The 20,764-nt window shown below is 41.5% G+C and overlaps 1 long non-coding RNA gene across 1 annotated transcript; it reads right to left on the bottom strand.

The window, feature by feature from the left end:
* Positions 1–1,430: 1,430 nt before the first annotated feature.
* On the bottom strand, positions 1,431–19,657 carry LOC137448082 (uncharacterized). The gene is made up of 3 exons (XR_010988975.1): positions 19,551–19,657; positions 18,574–18,674; positions 1,431–2,102 (listed from the first exon to the last, which is right to left on the bottom strand). It is a non-coding gene; the product is annotated as an uncharacterized lncRNA (long non-coding RNA).
* Between the last annotated feature and the right edge of the window lie 1,107 nt (positions 19,658–20,764).

Raw genomic sequence — 20,764 nt, 5'->3', positions numbered from 1 at the left:
GAAATTCGAGGCTGGTGGCCATAAGTTAGTGGGAGATGAGGTTGCAAAGCAGAATAGGGGCCAGGAACTTACCTTAATGGTGCCAGTGGGTGACCAGATAATGAATAACTTAAACTCAGCAGCATGTTGAATTGCCCTTAAGCATGTTCTTACATCTCAGACTGTGAGCAGCCCTGTGACAGGAGCTGGTTCCTGGTTTTGACTCAAAAGTTGTTTTGTTAAGTTAGGGTCAGAGTCTGTAGCAATGTATGGGAAGGGAGTCCTAGAGTCATAATTAAAATTCTGATCAATAGAAGAGCTGCTGGTTGGCCAGCATTGAAGTCATGTCAGCATTGCTAGGGGTGGTTAGGTAGTAGCTGCTGTTGGAACAATGAATGTCTTTCTGGGAACATGCTGGTGTATGCTGAGAGTGCATAGCCTGGGCTGATGAGAGTCTGCAGTACAACCAAGGGTGTTTGTGCCCAATGTGTAGGCAGCATGGCAGGCTCTGCTTTCAGAGGGGCCTCCAAGTGCTGAGTGGAAGATGCGTGTAGCTGGATCAAAGAGGAGACCTTATTTATTGCTGCCGTTTGAGACTCAACCGAGTCTGCTGTCTCCCACTGTGCTGGATCACAGACTGGGATGCACTGTGTGGCTGAACACCTCTGCTTCCCTCCCATCCCAGTTGTAGAAGAGTGGCATTAACTCTAATGACACTGCTGACGGCAATAAATTCTGAGCTATTTGATTCCAATAGGATTATAATGACACATTCTCTTATTACAGTAGTGCTAATCTTTCAGAGACATCTTCAATGGGAAATTAAATTAGAAGGGAGTTGTAGAAGTGCAGTATTGTCCTTGTGGACCTCAACAATGCTCACAGCATTAGTGAGGCTGAACTGAACATTTTCCTGCCTTGGGGAAGCTAATGCCTGCATCTTTATGCCATTACACTGTGTGATGTGATGTCTGAATGGCAATGCAAAGGCATCTGGTATAGGAAAAGGTGGAAAATCACCATTCCTAATGTCTTATGATGTAGTTAATAATGTTTCAAATAGCTTATTTTGATACAGAAAAAGTTAGAATAAAAGCAACTCATGGCAAAAATGTGCTTTCTCAACTAGGCTGTCCTTTAAACTGATGGGACTTGAAGTTCCTGCCTTGAAAAAGACTCGAAATACTTTAGCTCTGCTGGTCTTTATTGTTGTCTTTCACTTTCTGGTGGGATGTAATTATTTTCTATTCTTATTCATTTCTTGAGATGGGCAGCTTTTGTATAAAATGTGAGCTTGAATAAACACTCATTTTTGAAGTTGTCTGTGGAATCATCTTATATCCTGTTTGAGAGAGAAGACAATGCTGTGGAAATGAAAAATGAGTTTGTGTAAAAAGTTATCTTTCCTCCAAGATACTACGGAAATAGTGTTTCACAGCAGAGTTTATTACTTTTCCCTAAGATATATAGATAGGTGTTATCAGTTTAAGGCAGCTATTGGACATACAGAGGAATAACATCATTCCAAAGTTGCAGATAACATTGAGAGAGTCAACGAACTTTGATGTGTTAGTTCGGCTTGGGCCTTTGTTGTTTGCGTCTCTCGGCTTCTCATGAGCTTTTTGTGCAATCCTTCTAGTAGTCCTAATTTTCTGTTCACAAAAGTATAACTAATACAGGTGATATCCTTTTAAACATAATTTTCTCCCCAGTGAAATAGTGGACTATTTAAATGCAAATGGCAAAGGGGAGAAGCAGGAATTTGAATGCATCGAGTGGGTATTACACAGTACTTGTTTAGCCCGGGAATCGTGTTTCTTCTTGGAAGATGCAGATGCATTGTCATTCATTGAAGAAGTTTAAAATATTAAAGATAAACTTTAAAAGTCTGTGGAAAAAGCAGTGCCATGGAGATTGATAGAATTTAAAGCTTTAGACTGATCTCTTCCTATTCCAGGATTGCAATAAAAAATAATTTCATTCTGCTTTCTTGAATGGAAAGGATAAAACCTCGGCTTCTTTTCCTTCCTTGTCCTTGATATTCGCATTGACTCACTGTGCTTAATGAATGCCATCTTCATGGGTGTAACAATTTCTGAGAGGGAGAATAATCTTTGGAAAGCCTAAGAAAAAAAAATTCAAAAGAGACAAGATAATTACAAGGATGGTACTATCAGGTGATATGAAGGGGCACACATTCTTTGCTTGAAGTGAAAATCTGAGTATAATGAGGAGCTCATGCATAAACTCCCACGCATCTGGAAGAAGTCAGAATTGCATCAACTGTTGCAAGCAGCGGTGATTATTTAGGGTGGAAAGATATTCCTGCCAGTAGTGCTAGAAACCTCTCTGCAAAACATCCTGAGGCCATCCTTTTCATTTTGATTTGAATGCACTGAATTGCAAATGTCATCTTCTAAAAACATTGGCAGTAAATTGAGCATCTTGTTTGTTAACTGGAAGGAAGTTTCAAACATGCAAATTGATAAGCATGAAAACAGTCTTTTACAGCTACCTTGAAATTGATCTGCGGCTGCATGGCTGACACCTTGGAGAGTACAAATGATGAGACCAGTAACATTTGTCTAGATCACTTTGTATTTAGTAATAAGAGTCTCCTGGGTATTCAACCACCTGGCTGAGAGCAAATTGTGAATCCCAGAAATATAGAACATGAAGCTGATCAAAATGCAGTGTCTATCTACTTTCTAACTGTAAAGTAAATAATATTCCTGTGCCAGCTCAAGGAGAATGCCAGAAGGTATTCATAGTAAAAAATGAAGTCATTGTCAGGTGTGCCTTGCAGGGCTTTTGCAGTATGAGTTACTACTCAGCACTAATAAGAGATTGGACAGCTATTAGTCCAAAATTGCTCATATGAAGTGAAACAGCAAAACCTCTTTTTAAACCTTGACCTTTCTGGTGCTAATCTCTGCTGCAGGGCAGAACTTACCACTGCCCTTTGGAGTCTGATGGTTTGGTTATCCTGCCTGTGTGACTGCTGTGCTGAGAAGTGATGCAGAACTGTGATGGATTCCATTGAATAAAAGTACCTCCAAAATTGGGAACGATTGCTGTAATGACTTTAGGACACATAATGTACAGGTCACTCCTGCACTCTCCTGGCCTCAGGCTGAGTGCTGAAATGGATTCAAGCTGCTGAGATCAAAACGATACATCCTTTATAGGAATATAGCATAGGATTTGATAGATGCTTAACAGGAGCCAGTAGTTTAAAATGCCTGTAATATTTAGTTGCTCTCTACAGCTTACTGAAGGGAGGTTGTAGACAGGCGGATGTTGGTCTCTTCTCCCAGGCAGCCAGTACCAGAATAAGAGGACACAGTCTCAGGCTGTGCCAGGGGAGGTTTAGGCTGGATGTTAGGAGGAAGTTCTATACAGAGAGAGTGATTTCCCATTGGAATGGGCTGCCTGGGGAGGTGGTGGAGTCACCATCATTGGAGGTGTTCAGGAGGAGACTTGATGGGGTGCTTGGTGCCCTGGTTTAGTTGTTTAGGTGGGTTGGATTGGTTGATGGGTCGGACGCGATGATCTTGAAGGTCTCTTCCAACCTGGTCTGGTCTATTCTATTCTGTTCTGTTCTGTTCTGTTCTACTCTGCTCTACTCTACTCTACTCTACTCTACTCTATTCTATTCTATTCTACTCTATATTCTTGAGGTGTTTCTCTGCATCTTACTGAATGTTAGAGGATGTGTTCACAGGAGACACTATGGAAAAGTCAACATGCAGGTTGATTTGGTGAAAACATCTTCACATCCTTTTTCTTCCTATTCTATCTGTGCCCAAACTGTCAGAATGCATTTTTGCACTACTTCAAGGAATGCACAAGACTGAAGTTCCTGTAAGCTGAGGCCCCAAATTTCTGGGGTTGAGCAGATCTGCCCCTGGTGTAGGTGCTGAGTTCAAAGCAAATGGATGGGAGCTTGCCTTCTGGAGAGATCCTAAGTCAGAATGTTTTGTCAAACATTTGGAGAAAACTCTAGAAAGAAATTTCTACTTCGTTTTTCCATAAGCCATCCAGCCCACCTTTGCCACGGAGTTGTAAGTGGATGCCTGTGTTCTCTCAGATATTGCCTTCCATTCTAGACCTAGAGGTTTATAAACCCTGGTTAGCTGGAAAAGAATTTGCTCCATAGTGATAATTAATCTACTTTAAGACCACTGTTAGCAGCATCCCTGGTGGAGTATCTCCTATTGGAAAGGGTAACACATTGCCTCTGGTGTGTAATGGATTGTTGCAATTGTTCCTCCTCATAAAGATGCAAATCATAGCTGGGTGACTGTCAATTATAAACACTTTGCAGGAAGGATATTGTGTATCTTAAAAAAAAAATCCACAGCAAACTCTGTGTATTTCTTCACTGATGAGTTAATTCTCAACAAGGACTTAATTTGCTCTTTGGTCACTCCTAAATTTTGTTCCTCCTCAGCATTACATTTTTTCACCCATTTGTGTTGCCATCCTGTTACATCTATGGTGTGAAGAATAGTTGTGTTCTCTCAAAAGGAACATGAACCCACTGTTTATGAACAGCTTGATTCCCAGAGAAGATGTAAAAATGTCCCTAGTTTCTCCAGAAGATGTAGTGGCTGTCATGATAAAGTGTGTTAATTGGCATCTTCAAGTTGACAGTGTCAACTCTCTGCTTCACCAAGGATTCAAAGTGCAGCCTTAACTTGGCTGCAGCAGAAGGGACGTGTTTTCCCGCAGCTAGCAGTGTTTGCAGGAAGCAGTGTGTGGTCCAAGCATGTGGTCTAAGAGTCCTGCAGTTTTGAAAAGTGTTTGAAGTCCAAGTTATTATAATAGTTGCCTGGGTACAAAAGGAAGGAAAATGTTTCTCTTAAGTTTAAACACAGAGATGCCTCCTGTCTGTGCTTGGTGGGTTAAAATTCTCCTGATTGTGCCCATGTTTTGTGTAGCACTGTAACTGATGGATTGCATTCAGTGCTATGTCTTTAAACCTTTAAACCTCTTTGACAGAGAGCTCTTGTGAAAGAGCCTTTTTTTTCTTGCTGGGACCTGGTCTGAGGCTGCTTACAGTGCTGCTTCCCAAATGCAGCTAGGAATGTCTCTTGGTTACTGCTGACATAGGCCTTGGTTAAGCAGATGGTTTGATGGTTGGAATTTGCTTGTCTGAGCTATTTGTTGCTTGTGGCAATGAGCAACCAGGTGGCAAAACTGTAAGTACATGATTAAGGGAAAACCCCTGGACAAACAGAGCTTTCCTGTCCAGTAGTGTACTCTTGATTCCATTTCTCCATTCTTTACCCCATTCCTCCAATGCTTGGTGGAAATGGTGGCAGAGAGGACCCAGCACAGCTGGCTGTGCAGCAGGTCTCCATTGATACTTTACAGCCCCATGGACCCTGTGGCTTCAGCATGGCATGGTGCTACACAGTGCCTGCTCCTTGCAGCAGAATAGTGGAGAACCCTGTTCCTGGATTCTGCAGAGTGTTAGGCTACTCCACAGTCTCAGCAGGCCTCTGGGTCCTTTTCCATAAATGTCATTTCAAGGCTTTTGCTTCAAACACACACAACAAGCAAGGAGCTGCTGGCCTATGTGTTTGAGAGATACCTGTTGTACTGCTACTATATTTCATGCATGTTTTGATAGATCATTTTTCTCTAGATGTCAGGGGAACTTTAATTCCTGTGGCTTTGTATTGACTTTATACAAACTTGCATTTTATCAAGATAAGCACCAGTTCTGTTATATGGTCTATAATTGATTAGATTATTTTGGGTTTTTTTTGAGATGTGATATGCATGGAATTTAACCATCAGCTGGTTGTTTTTTCAGGTCATTGCTGGCCAGCCTGATCTAGTGTGGGGTGTCCCTGCCCATGGCAGGGGGGTTGGAACTAGATGATCCTTGTGGTCCCTTCCAACCCTGAATGATACTATGATACTATGTGAAAAATCAGTGTAGTAGATAGGGCTGAAAGCTAAACATTGAACCCCTCAAAGCAAAGAGAGCACAATACAGGTGGTAGAGAAACTTAAAAAATAATAAGATCAAACACCTCCCTTAACCCCTCAAACCCTCTGGAAAAAAACCCACCAAAACCCACCCCTGAACAGACAAACAAACAAAACCCAAAGCCAACCAACCAAAAAAACCAATCCAAACCAAAACCCACAAAACCCCCCAACCAATCCCCCCCCACCAAAACAAACAAACCAACAAAACCTAAATGCACACACACACAACCCCCCAAAAAAACCCCACCAAAACCCAAACCCAAACAAAACCAAAACCTGAGGAAAGTGGGAGCAGTTAGCTCCATTTGCAAACAAAGAGATGAAGAAGTTCTTTTAAAACTGTATGCCACAGCTCTGGCGTTTCCAGCTGGGGCCAAGTATCTGATTTTTCCTGTGGTTGGCAAAACCACGACCAGAGCATAGTTAGTTTGGCTTGGCAGTGCTTTTGAATTGCAGTTCAGTTTGTTTATTTGAAGGTGCCCTTGACCAATTTGGTGCCAAGAGAAGACTGCAACACTTGGTGTGTACAGGCCAGCATGAAGGAAGGTGGGTGGCTTTTGTGGGAAGCATGCAGGATAGGCAACACAGAGAAGCTGTTGTGGGAAGAAACAAATGCAACGTGCTGTTCAAAGACAAAAAAGACCCCAGAGCTGTAGCTCTAGAAACTCAAACAGAATAATTTAGAAAGCACTTTGGTGCCCTTCAGGCTCTTGCAAAGTTAAATATGTCCATCAGTGCCTTGCTTTTGCCATTTTCTAAGGAATGCTGGGATAAGTAGTCAACTCATTGGCATATCAGCAGGAAAACACAGATTGATTAGGTGGGCTGGAGACCGGACATAGCTATCCAACAGTACAACACAAGTACTCAAGAATATTTTAGATGGATTGAAATTAGTTTGGGGGGCAATGTTCACGTGACTTCATAGTTTAACTATCTAGCCAGTTTAAGATAATGAATGTTAACATCTGTTCTATCAGTGACTGTCATGGTTAAGCAATTAATCTCTGATTTTGCAATGCTTCCTGTGGTGATAATGAACCTTGAGGAATCAAGGAATTCTTTAATGTATTCTGTGTATCTTGTTCAGTGGCTTTCTTTTCTTTATGTGTCTAGTTTTTTGCCCTCTCAGGATTACATTTTTTGTATCTTAGTACCTTGCAGCAGAAAAGAAATGATCGAAACTACAGCATAGTGGGGAACAACATGAGTTGCTGGATGCAGTCTGCATCTACAAAGCAGATGCTGAATTGAGACAGTTTCACAGAAACATCCATTCTTGCATAATCTCCTGACCCACTGCAAGTAAATCATTAAATGGCAGCCATGTCTACTAAAACAAAAGAATTTGTTTGGTATGAAGGCAAAAAGGTCTCACATGCTCTATGTTAAATGCTGCAGTGGGATAGAGCAGGAGAAAGAAATCTGCAACTCCACCACTTGGAGGTCTGTGGAGAAGGCTCTTAGTTTTTCCCTAAATGATCCAGGTTGTCGTCTCCCTCAGTATCAAAGCTGTAAATATCTCAGCTGCCTTTAGATAATGGAACAGAAAATCCCATGAGGGAGATGAGCTATTTGTGCAATAGGTTGAGAGGGTTTTAGAGACTTCAGCTTAATATTTTGCAAGCCAGTTTTATCCTTTTTAGCTCTACTGAGGTCAGTAAAGTTGGAAGAGGGATGAAGTAGCTTGTTTCTGTTTTACAACCATGGGAAACAAATGCATACAAAGCTATCCTGATTTTCCTCTTCTCCCTCCAAAGTCTCTCCAGTTATTAGTGCTCCCAGCTTTCTTCCTCCATAGCTCCTCCTCCTCATGCTTTTCTTACATTCTCAGTTTCCAAATTGCTACATTCATCACTGTCGGCTTCCCCATCTTTTGTAAACTCCTTCAACTTATCTTCTGCTTCAGATAAATGGTTTTAATATAGTATTTTAGATGCTTCCAGGTTTCTTCTGAGTTTTCCTTATGCATCATCCTTTTTTTTTTTTTTTTTTTTTCCTTTCCCAGATCTAAATATTAGATTTGATTTTTGTGTTGAAGCCTTGAAGACTGTTTTGCACTCCAGTGTTTCATGTGCCAAATTTAATCCAATCTGCAGTGCTTAAAATGAGGAGTGTCTTAAGGGAAGAAACACTACAAAGGATTTTAATTTTCCTTCAGTGGTGGAAGAAACTCTTAGTTTGGGAAGAAGCAGGGAAAAAAACATGGGTAGAGTATGGCCTCAGAGCTGCATTTACTAAAAGCTGATTTATTTTGATTATTTGTTATGACATACTCAGACTGGCTTTAGTGCAATGCGCAGAAAAAGCAAAGTCTTACAGGGATGTCATGTATGGGAGCTTAGAACACCCCAGTTTTTGCACAGTAAGCTGGAGGTCAGTGAGGCCAGTGGAAATTAGCCAGCACAGCCCTTCTTTGCTCTGCTCCTCTTCTGGGGCTTTTGCAAAATGGCTATCTGTGGAAGCTGGATGCCATGGAAAACTGCATGAAATGTTTGGAAGTTGCTCCAAACTGTTTTGTGAGACGCTGGCAAAGCTCTCGAGAAAACAAAGCTAAGGCTATATTAGACTGGATGGACTGTCTCAGGGTTTTGAGTTCCTTTCTTGAGGATGAAACGCAGAAGTTTTCAGCATTTGAAATGATCCCTTTTAGTGTCCTTAGAAAAATTCAGTCAAGGTTTTGGTGCTAGAACTGAGTTTTTCAAAGTCCCTGACTCTGCACGTTGCAATCTGCCATGACAGTGTGCTTACCTTGTTATTGTCTTCATTTTTTGGATAGGTTTCTTTTAACACTCTTCTTTTGATTCATGAGATACACATTGACTGCTCCAGAGAAAGCCTGACAGGGATAATGTGGGTAAGAAATCCTCACAGTTGCAGTGGGAGGTCTTGGGACAGAAATCTGAGTTGTTTCATTTGAACATTACAGTGAGAAAAAAAAAGTCTCAGTTTAGAAATTTATTGCATGGTTTTGCCTTCTGTTTATTTTGGCCATGTTGCAGTCCTCTCTTTACCCCTTGCCTCAGATTTAAACTGCAACCTTCCAACACATCTGTGATGTGACTTCTTGGCACATGTTTTCTACACAAACGTCTTGCTCTGCTGCTGCACTTTCTTCCTACTCAACCATTCTCTTGTCATCTCTGGAGCAGTCCCATTTAAGGTATCACAGATTAACCTGGTTCATCAACACTGTTCTCTGATCTGTACTTTGGCATCTCCACAAACTTTGCTTCAGCCATGCAGCCTGCAGTGAATGTGGCTGAGTGTTTGCTCTTGTTTCTTCCCCTTTGGCCTAAAACAAGAGGCTGAGCAGAAGCATCCTGGTGGTTATTTAATTTCTGCCCCCCACCTCCCATTTGGATATCAGGGGAAAACTGCTTTCACAAATCAATAGTAATAATCTTGAGTTTATTAGCAATAGTCTTATTTCTGTGTCAGCCCTTTTTGTGCTGTCTGCAGACTGATGTGTTTCTCTGCTTTCAAGATTTCCTATCTAAAATGGGGACTAAAGCTACAGAACTGACAAACTGAGAGTTTAAATAGAGGCTTAGGAGAAATGTGGCTGTGGTTTATAATACCAGGGAGAAGGGAGCTGAAATGCCATTAGGGAGAATGCTTGAAAACACTGGGTGGAATACTTTAAAAAATACATGGCCTGTTGTTGGCAGACTAAAACAATATTATGTTTTTCATGTTTTGTCTGAAAGCTTATATATAATAAATGTCATTGATGTGAATTTGAAAATATCACTGGCTGTGTAACAAAACTGTTGGAGTGTGAGGTTTGGATTTTTAATCCCTTGCTTAAAAAAAAAAAACCAGAGTAATTTTTGGGTACAGTTTTTTAATTGCTGCATTCCCCTCAAAGGACCCACACTGAAGCTCTAATTTACTGTCTTCATAACCATGGCCAGTGCAGGGAGTTTAGACTTTTACTTTTGCTACAATGGCCTTATTAAATATGCATGTACTCTTGCCACATAAGGGAGAAGTAAATCAGACCAAATTTGTGGCACTTTACATAATTACGCATTGAGAACAATGTATAATTAATAAACTCATCGTGGATTCAGGCTGAGGGGTGCTGTTACAACTGAAATGTAAAATGTTGGTTTGTTTTTTTTTAAGGCCAGTGTTTTTTGTGTCTTTTTGGAAAAAAAACCACAACCCCGCTACAAACTGGAATGTCACCCTAATAAATGAAATCACTGAAATGATAAATTTCTTCTAGGAAAATGTAGGAGGAAATGGTTTTATGCTTAAGTGAGCCCAGATGATCTTCCTTCCCCCTGTGTTCTTTTTAGGTCCAATTTTTGATGTTCCCTCCACAAAGTTCTGCAGTTAAATTTGAATTAATATTGAATTAACATTTTACAGCTCAGGTTTTAATGTGACAAACAGAAACTACCTCTGGACTCTTTCCCAGTGTGATAAGGCAGGAAGAGTATGCCTAAAGACTGGTGAGGAAGACAGGACTTTGTCAAAGCTTGTGAAATACAAAATTGAGATCTGCAGTTAAGGGAAAGGAGTAAGACTGTACTGCTGATTTTCAGTTTTAAATAGGCTTGGGGTTTCTGTTATTAATATGTCCTGTCCCCCATTGATTTGCTGCATTTTACAGGCCTGAATTAATGAATTGAATCTTGCTCTAGCAAATATCCTGAAAATATGCAAAGGAAAATGGTGGCACCACATCAGCTGTACCTCCTAGTTCTGCCTAGGTTGATTGTTGTTTTTAGCCAGAGAAAAGCCTGTGAACATCAGTGCTTGGGACTGAAAAGTCATCTGCCTGGCAGGTGGCTGGCATCAATTCTCCTCTTGGTTTACACTGTTTTAGAATGAAACAAACAGACAAACAAACAAAACCCACAAAACACTCACCCCAAAACACCAGCAAGTATCCCTACTGTAGGAAGCCAAAATTCATTCCATAGCCAGTTCTTTTTTTCCATGCTTTTCCATGTTCTGTTCTTAGCCAGATGTTTCCATTACCCTCTGTGCAATTTGGCTGGGGTCAGTGATAACTCAGCCTGGGATTCCTGCTGCATGATCTGGGCATCAGCAACGGGGGAGCTGGTATCAAGGCTGGAGGATAGTCCTTGTGATCAGCATTCATTGTACATCCAGCAAAGCAAAATCAAAATATGTTTATATTTTCTTGCCAGCAGGGGAATAGCTGATTGAATACACTTTTTAATTACTAAGAATTTTAGCATCTTACACTAAATTGTAAAGCAGCTTAAATTAATTGCTCTCCAAAATTGGAGAAGTGACAGAACAGAAGTAATTTCTTCCATTCAAGTTTCTTTGGTGTAGTTCTGCTTCATTTCCTACCTACAGCTGTGCAGATGTGATCTGTTAAAACACCATCATCTGAGAGAACTTTAGGTCATATTTCTTCAGACTGACTTATTTATTTATCTTTCGTCTTGCAACACCATAGCAACAAACAATGCTTTTGTGTTTGGGAATCAGCATGGGAATATATTCTACCCAGCAACTGATTTTAGAGCAGTCCCAAATGGAGGTAGTTTAGGGGGAATCCTGATCCTCTGTAACTGTATTTGCTTTGTTAGCTATAGCTTCATACTAGAGCAACTGCAGATTTATACTGGAAACCGTAGGTGAAACAATGAGAATAAACCCAATACAGAGAGAATAATACAAATGTCAAAGCATTTAGGTATAAAGTTTTGGTTGGTTTGTTTCTGAGCAGTTGCCAGCGGACTGGTGGTGCCATTTTTGTGGGGCCATGCTTGAGCAATTACTTAAGTGCTGTCATAAGTTTTTCCTTTGAACCAAATTTTATAAGAGCTGTTAACAGGCTTAACAGGCACATGGATTTTCATGCTAGATAAAACTGGTGACATTACTTTTAGAGGGGAAAATTAGATTTCAATCATAAAGATATCTTGTCTTCACAGATTATGATAGAAAGATGAAACCAAAATTGGCAGCTTTTCCCCCTCCCTGAGTCCTGATGTCCATGCCACGCTGCTGCTGTCCTCTGGGCATGAGGGTAATGAATAAAAGGGTCACTTTAATTCTCCATATCAAATAGGCTCTAAAGAAGTAAGTCAGACTAGAGAGCAGAAATGAGCAGAAATGAGCAGAAATGGTGCTTTTTTCCCCACCTTTTTTTTTTTTTGACAGCTACAAATGGAAGAGACTCTGCTGAAATTCTGTTTAATCAACTGTGCTCACCAGTTCCTCTGCAAATTTCAGCTGTACTGAGCAGTTCACTTTGTAAATTTCCCTTCAAAAAATATGTTAATGTCTGGTAACCAGTGACAGCCTCTTAAAAGATGGTAAATTCAAAGTGCAAATAGGATTTCCCTTCTGCTTACACAGAAGATAATACAAGGTTAGAGCAGGAACACACAGCAGTATTTTTTCCCTTTCTTCACAGTATCACAGTATCACAGTATAACTAAGGTTGGAAGAGACCTCAAGGATCATCGAGTCTAACCTATCAACACAGACCCCATGACTAGACCATGTCACCAAGTGCCACGTCCAATCTCCTCTTGAACACCTCCAGGGACGGTGACTCCACCACCTCCCTGGGCAGCACATTCCAACGACGAACGACTCGCTCGGTGAAGAACTTTCTCCTCACCTTGAGCCTAAACTTCCCCTGGCGCAGCTTGAGACTGTGTCCCCTTGTTCTGGTGCTGGTTTCATAGTTTCATAGTTTCATAGTTTCATTCAGGGTTGGAAGGGACCACAAGGATCATCTAGTTCCAACCCCCCTGCCATGGGCAGGGACACCCCACACTAGATCAGGCTGGACAGAGCCTCATCCAGCCTGCTCTTAAACACCCCCAGGGACGGGGCCTCGACCACCTCCCTGGACAACCCATTCCAGGGTTTCACCACTCTCATGGTGAAGAACCTCCTCCTCACATCCAGCCTGAATCTCCCCACCTCCAGCTTCATTCCATTCCCCCTAGTCCTATCACTACCTGATATCCTGAGAAGTCCTTCCCCTGCCTTCCTGTAGGCCCCCTTCAGATACTGGAAGGAGACAATTAGGTCACCTCGGAGCCTTCTCTTCTGCAGACTGTACAGCCCCAACTCCTTCAGTCTGTCCTCATAGGAGAGGTGCTCCAGCCCTCTGATCATCCTCGTGGCCCTTCTCTGGACACGTTCCAGCACCTCCACATCCCTCTTGTAATAGGGGCTCCAGAACTGGACACAGTACTCCAGGTGGGGTCTCACCAGGGCTGAGTAGAGGGGGAGGATCACCTCCCTCGACCTGCTAGCCACACTTCTCCTGATGCAGCCCAGGATCTGATTGGCTTTGCGGGCTGCAAGTGCACACTGAGAGCTCATGTTGAGCTTTTTGTCCACCAGCACCCCCAAGTCTCTCTCCTCAGGGCTATCCTCCAGCCAGTCACTGCCTAGCCTGTATTTGTGCCTGGGATTGCCTCGACCCAGATGCAGGACCCTGCACTTGCTCTTATTGAACTTCATGAGGTTGGCCTGTGCCCACCTCTCCAGCCTGTCAAGGTCCCTCTGGATGGCCTCCCTTCCCTCCAGCGTGTCTGCTGCACCACACAGCTTGGTGTCATCAGCAAACTTGCTGAGGGTGCACTCAATGCCACTGTCCATGTCCCCCACAAAGATGTTGAATAAGATAGGTCCCAGGACTGATCCCTGAGGGACTCCACTTGTCACTGGCCTCCACTGGGACATGGAGCCATTGACAGCCACTCTCTGGGTGCGGCCATCAAGCCAGTTCCTTATCCATCTAGTGGTCCACCAATCAAACCCATGTGTCACCAGTTTGGAGACCAGGATGTGGTGCGGGACAGTGTCGAAGGCTTTGCTCAGGTCCAGGTTGCCTGGTAGAAGAGACCAACCCCTTCCTGGCTACAACCACCTTTCAGGTAGTTGTAGAGGGCAATGAGGTCACCCCTGAGCCTCCTCTTCTCCAGGCTAAACAACCCCAGCTCCCTCAGCCTCTCCTCATAGGGATTGTGTTCAAGGCCTCTCCCCAGCCTTGTTGCCCTTCTCTGGACACGCTCAAGTGTTTCGATGTCCTTCTTAAACTGAGGGGCCCAGAACTGGACACAGGACTCAAGGTGCAGCCTAACCAAAGCAGAGTACAGAGGCACAATGACTTCCCTGCTCCTGCTGGCCACACTATTCCTAATGCAGGCCAGGATGCTATTGGCCTTCTTGGCCTCCTGGGCACACTACTGGCTCATATTCAGGCAGCTGTCAATCAACACCCCCAGGTCCCTCTCTGTTTTGGAGCTCTCCAGCCACTCCAACCCCAGCCTGTACCTCAGCATGGGATTGCTGTAGCCAAAGTACAGCACCCAGCACTTGGACTTGTTAAATGCCATCCCATTGGATTCTGCCCATCTGTCCAGTCAGTTGAGGTCCCTTGGCAGAGCCTTTCTATCCTCTAACTGACTAACATCTGCTCCTAACTTGGTGTCATCTGCAAACTTGCTGATGACTGACTCTTGATTTCCTTAGACCAAAACTAAAAGCTCACCTATAGATTAAACTTCAGCTGCTGGATTTTCGTGTAGGAGAAAGTGAATGAAATTTCAGCTTCTGGGACTGGATGGACCTGGTGTTGCCTTCTGCCTTAGTAGGTATGAAGGAGCAAAATAAAGCCAGAATGATGCAGTATTAATAGCATTCCTAAATACATTCTTCTCTTAAAGCCATATATATTAGATTAATTCCTGTCTGCCAGAAACTTTCTCAAGGAAGATGGAAGTTTAAGGATAACAATTATCTTCCTGAACAGCACTTGGAAGAAAACTGTAAGGAAGGGGAAGCTTCAGGGAAATAGTGCAGTGATTTTTGTGGCTCCACTAAAGTAAGTAGACATCCATTTTGTGTGTTAGCTGAAGCTTCTGAGTAGTCTTCAATGTTGTAATATATTATTAAAGTATAGAACAATTACAGCTTTTGTTTGCACTTGCAAGTCTTTGACACATTATTGCAGCCTGTGAGATCTTCAGCATCAAGTTAAAAAATAAAGTCCCACAAATGAATATAAAAATATTAACATACCACTCAAAAATGGTTGTGTTAGTTCCAAATCATAATTTCTTTGTATCAACATCCATTGCCATGGAGTTAAACTGTTAATTGCAGCTGTTAAATACAGTGTTAGAAACTCCAGGAATTCCACAGTACACAGTTCAAAGGAAAACCAGAATGTGAATAATCTTGCAAAACAACTTCAAGCACTTTGGCTGAAATGTGAGGAAAAAAACCCTATTTTAAATTGTATTTGCCTCCACACAGTATAATCTTTATGGCTAATATATTTAATATTCCCAGCCCTTGTGTAGTACAGACTTGTTAGCCATTGGTATGGGCTGCCCAGGGAGGTGGTGGAGTCACTGTCCCTGGAGGTGTTCAAGGGGGGATTGGACATGGCACTTGGTGCCATGGTTTAGTTGTCATGAGGTCTTGGGTGACAGGTTGATCTTTGAGGTCTTTTCCAGCCTTATTGATTCTATGATCCTATGACTGTTGCTGGATAGGTAATGGCCCAGTGATGTTATACCTGGTCCATACTCCTGGTCTCCAGTGCAAACTTCTCTTGATTTATCAGCAAGTGCAGAAAAAGCTCTGGGCTGCTGCATCTACCACTAAGAGTGCACTTTAACCCTGAGGAAATGACCTTGTGTCTGATAAAACAATAGTGTGTGACTGAATGGCAGGTAGCATGCAGCCCTGACATTTACACTGCAGGATGGAGGATCTTTTGCCTCCCCCTCTCTAACCAGACACCAGACCACATGTACTCTCTGAGGGTCTGTTCAGGAGCAGCCAATGAATAATTACTGCCCTTCATAAGCCAGCCAGCTCATCAACGTGAGGAGTATCACTGTACTTATTTATCTTCCTGTCTTGTCTGGCTTGGGTTTTCATGCCTCTATTCTGCAGGGGCTGTCATGACACCAGACTAAGTGACCATTTCAGTGGGGTGACATATGCTTTATTCATGCTTGTCAAGACATTGACTTCAAAGCTGGTGCTGCAGATAGGCCACACTCTTTAGGCCTGATCACCTATAGAACTGCAGGCCAGATCCTAAAATATGACAGTCTTGGTTTTATCTTTTTTCTTTGGCCAAAGTCTAACAGAGCAACCTATGAAATAGTATCTAGTTGCTCAAGGATTTCAACAACCCAACAGCTACTGCATGTCTGTCAGATGCAGTTTCAGTGCCCAGCATTGTGTTACTGTGCACATGTACAGTGGCTAATGTGCTGCCTAAGTATCTTGGTGTCAATAAGTGGGTATGTCTCTCTGGCATGTGAAAGCAATATTATGTGAAATCATTGAATTATTTTGGTTGGAAGACCTTTGAGATCATCAAGTCCAACTGTTAATGAGAAACAATAGAATAGAAGGATAACTTTGAAATGAGATGTAAATGATTCCGATGAACAGCCCCTCTGCCTTTCTTGTCCCTTGTAGACTGGCATTTTCTAAAGAGAGCCTTGTTTTAAATCACTTACCTTTGCCAAATATCTGTACCAAACATTGGATTTTGGACAAACAGCCTTTTTTGTGTGTGTGTAATAACTGATACAAGGAAGTTGTAGAGAAGAGGAAAACCAGGGAAATGGCTATTTTTCTTGCCTTCTTTTCAACCTGAAGAAAGGATTTAACATATAAAGTAGTTGGCCATGGATATATTGTTTCTCATCTCAATGATTTTTTTTCATTCTAATCCTTTTAAATTTATGCTTGCCTGGTTTCCTGGGAGGCAAACACCTCACCTCTTTCCTTCCACTTTGCTTTCCCAGTCTGTTGCATATTGGAAGTAGGACAATGAAATTAAAATACTATTATACAGCAGTGAATGTTGCAGTGGTCATATTAGACTATACTAACCAGCAGAAGATTTGGTATCTTCTCCATGCTTTAGGTCATTAATTTATAATATGAGAACATCTTGTACAAATACCAAGATGAGTTGAAATTTGAGGCTTAAGATCAGTTGCATCCCACGTTTAATTAGGCACGTATAATAAATTGCAAATAGTGATTATGGAATAAAGGAGGGGGAGGAAAAGAAGGCCACATATTGAGAAGAAAGTTTTCTGGAAGCTACTTAGCAGTAAATGAGCCCTTTCTTTAATTATCTGCACTAGTGTCTGAGAATCTGACTATGGCTGTTCTCAAAAGCTAACTTAAAAATGGTGAAGAAAATCCAGTTGTGTTCAGAAAGGGTATTTTCATGTCCCAAAATGGCAAAAACTGACGTGAAATTTGGGTGGCAGAAATTCCCTTGCTGGGCTCCCCTCTCTGACTTTTGAGATGAGAGATGGAATTTTAGGGTGATTGAGAGTGAAACTCTGAGGTCTCTGACATGACAAGTCAGTTATTGAATTCAGTACACTAAAATATGAGAAAGATGTTGCCATACTGAGAGATCATGTCTGGCCTATCTGGTGTTTGAATGGCAATAGCCTCTTTTGGGCTATTAACTGTCTGATAATGCTTAATATAGTGGTGAAGTGCACAAGATCATTAATATAGCATAGGAAGTGGTGGGAGAAGGCACTGAGAGGTGTTCAAGAGGGGATTGGATGTGGCACTTGGTGCCATGGTTTAGTCATGAGGTCTGTGGTGACAGGTTGGACTTGATGATCTTTGAGGTGTCCTCCAACCTTGGTGATTCTGTGATTCCGTGAGAGACCATAAAATTGACTATTGTTGCTGCTTTTAACACAGAGTAAAATATGGCACTGAGGCAGAGTGGCTTTTCTTCACTCTTGCTTGGAAATACAGAATTTTTCCAGTTCCTTGTGATATTGAAACTTTAAAAGTACAGCATGCTCCCTTGAGGCAGTCCTTAGCAGCATCTGATAGTATTATGCTGATCAATGGGGTAGTTTGAGAGGTTTAATTCCCACAGAAATTTAGTGCTGCTGGAGAATGATATTGGGGACACTGCATGGTAAAGAGGCTTATAAGAAATGGCTATTTGTCTTGTACTCTGTGAAACCCTTAGCCTAACTCTTGGACTGAATATTATCAGTGATGTGGAATTTCTTAAGTCTATGCTTTCATCCATCAAATGCTTTTTTCCTGCTATTGTGTGTTGGATGAGTACAGCTAATGCCACTAGATATAGGTAAAACTAGGAGTGGGCAGGGGGAGAGGAGGGAAAGAGAGATGGTCTAAAGATTTTAGAGGATGCTGCTGGTGTTAGGTGTTTAACAGCAATTACAAATTGAGCATAAAACATCCAAACAAGTTGGAAACTCACTGTTGCTGCAGCTTGCTGTTGCTGAAATTTAGGGACCGTAAGTTGTTTAAGGATTGCATGTTGCTGTATAAAGCAGTTTTCTAGATAGTTGCTGACCATGGGTAGGATGATTGGGATGTTGACTTGAGGCCAAACTACAAGTTGCAGCAAGAAGGTTCCAGTACAATGGATGGAGAATTCATCAAAGGAAAAAACACTCACTGAATCACAGAATCATAGAAGCTGTTAGGTTGGAAGAGACCTTTAAGAGGTTCTCTTCAGATGCGCGAAAAGCTGTCAAAATGAATTAGGAGAAATTGCTAAAACAAGTGAGATGGACTTACCTGTACTCCTCCAAATCTCTCCTGGGAAAAAAAACCCACTTGGTGGAGAGTTCAATGAGAGCTTTGAGAAGTTCATGGTCTTTGTTAGTGAACATGGTTTCCTAAAGAAGCAGAGACAGTGTTAAATATCTTAATCACATGTGCATTAAAATCCTTCTCACTAACATGCATCCACATCTGTTTCTTACCGTGATTTAGTAGTCCATAATTAGCAGGATAGAGCTTCAGGGCTCTGTCAGAGAAATGAACTGAGCAGAAAGGCACTTTTTGGATGTGCAGATAGTACTTACATCTGTTTGCACCTCTTGCTGAATCAGGTATCCTTTTCAAAAGCAAAGTTATGTCAGTGTATGAAAAATGATGTGGCTCTGCTTCAAATGGAGATAAATTAATAGAAACCACCCCAAAGCGAACCAAAACCTTGGATATAAGCTAAAGAAGATCTAAAGGATTGCATATTAATCAAACTGTGACATTATTCCTTGCTACTTGTGCTGCTGTCACTTGCCTGCATGGAAAGTCAATTTAAGGCCATTCTTAACCAAGTACAACTTCTTTCCTAATCCTTGCTGAAATCAAAAGTGTCATCAATCCTCATCTGGTTTTGGAGGTTAACATAAACTCTTTGTTTCCCCCCTCTCTTTACCTTGTTATACAACTGTGTGTGTGTAGAACATTTTCCAAGACTTGAAGACTTTAACTTATGGCTGCAAAATGCAACACTTAAAATATTTTCAAGCTTCTGTTTTTCTGCAGGTAACTCCCAACCTGTTTGCAAAGATGCTGCCCTTTTAGTTTAGTGTCTTGGAGTTACTTCACTGGTGGTCTTTCTCAAATCAGCAAAAACATCATTAAGCATTACAAGAAGGCAGTCTGTGTGAAGGTATCAAGAATTAGCATGGAATCATAAAATAGTTTGAGTGGCAAGGGATCCTTAAAGGTTATTTAGTCCACACCCTGGCAGTGAGCGTCCTTACCTGTAGTTAAGTTGAACTTGCCCCCAAAGTTCTTTGAGATTAGTTTAGTTTTGCTGTTCTTTCTTTGTTTCTGCTTCTCATGCAAGAGCTCAGTATGCTGCTGTGTTTTTATCCCTCCTGTGACAAGAGGCATAAGCCAAAGCTACAAATGTGAATACATCCACATGGATGGAAGCTTGCCATCTGGGCCCACCTCTGTGAAAAAACAGTCTCTGCTCTGTTTTCAGATTATTTGGATTAAGAAGCAGTAGAAACATCAAAATATTTTGCTTCCAGAGGACTCTGGATATATTTTGGAGAGCTCAGTGGCAGCTTTTCCTATAACTGTCTAATTTTATAGCCAACACTTCCTTAATTTTTAAAACAGATGTAACTGCATTAATATTGCTGTGTAGAGGTTTTAATTTGCTATAATGTGATACGACCTGTGTAACATGGAGGTTCTCTCAGAATTGATTGTTCAAGTGGTTTTGATTTGATTAAATAAGTAATGGTTTATTTGGCAAACTCACTATTTTGTTTCACTCCTGGCAACTCCATTTCTGTTTAATTTGCTGGGTTTGTGCTTTATAGGAAAGGGCTGGAATAAAGAAAAAATGCTGAATGATTACTGACAGTGCTGCTTTAAATGCAAAGAGAAATAAAGTGTGATAGAAAGGTAGTGCTGCTTAAAGATGCTGTGCTTGTGCTGCATGGAATATTTCAAGATTTGTTTTCATCTAACATGAGTTAGGTTGAAGGCTGAATTCATGAGATAAAATGACATCGAGAGCTAGGTTATACTCTTCCTATGAGTCTTGCATGCAAATCATGATGTAGACTTCACCATATGAATGATATCAAAGTTCCTGTAATTGCAAATTCTTTATAAGCAAAAGTTAGCTAAGATTTGCATTTAACTGGGTGATGGGAAGCAAGATTTGCAGAGGATTAGCAGCAAGCAATAGAACTTCATGGTAAGGAGGAAACTAAGTATCATGGTGTTATAATCTTACGTGCTCACTAAATTTATTCACAAGTCTCTTTTAATCATTCTTCATCAAATCACTACAGAAAAAATGGTAACCAAAAACAGGGCAGAGAAAAAAAGAGTGCTCAGAACTTAATGGCTGGATGAGCTGGTGGGGAACCTGCATTGATTAGGTGTGTTGGATAATAGGTTGGACGCGATGATCTTGAAGGTCTCTTCCTACCTGGTCCTATTCTATTCTATT

Source organism: Melanerpes formicivorus, unplaced genomic scaffold (assembly GCF_026170545.1).
Source record: "Melanerpes formicivorus ecotype bairdi unplaced genomic scaffold, bMelFor1.0.p_v2 SCAF_22, whole genome shotgun sequence".
In the NCBI taxonomy this organism is placed as follows: domain Eukaryota; kingdom Metazoa; phylum Chordata; class Aves; order Piciformes; family Picidae; genus Melanerpes; species Melanerpes formicivorus.
This window is presented reverse-complemented; position numbering and strand designations above follow the sequence as displayed.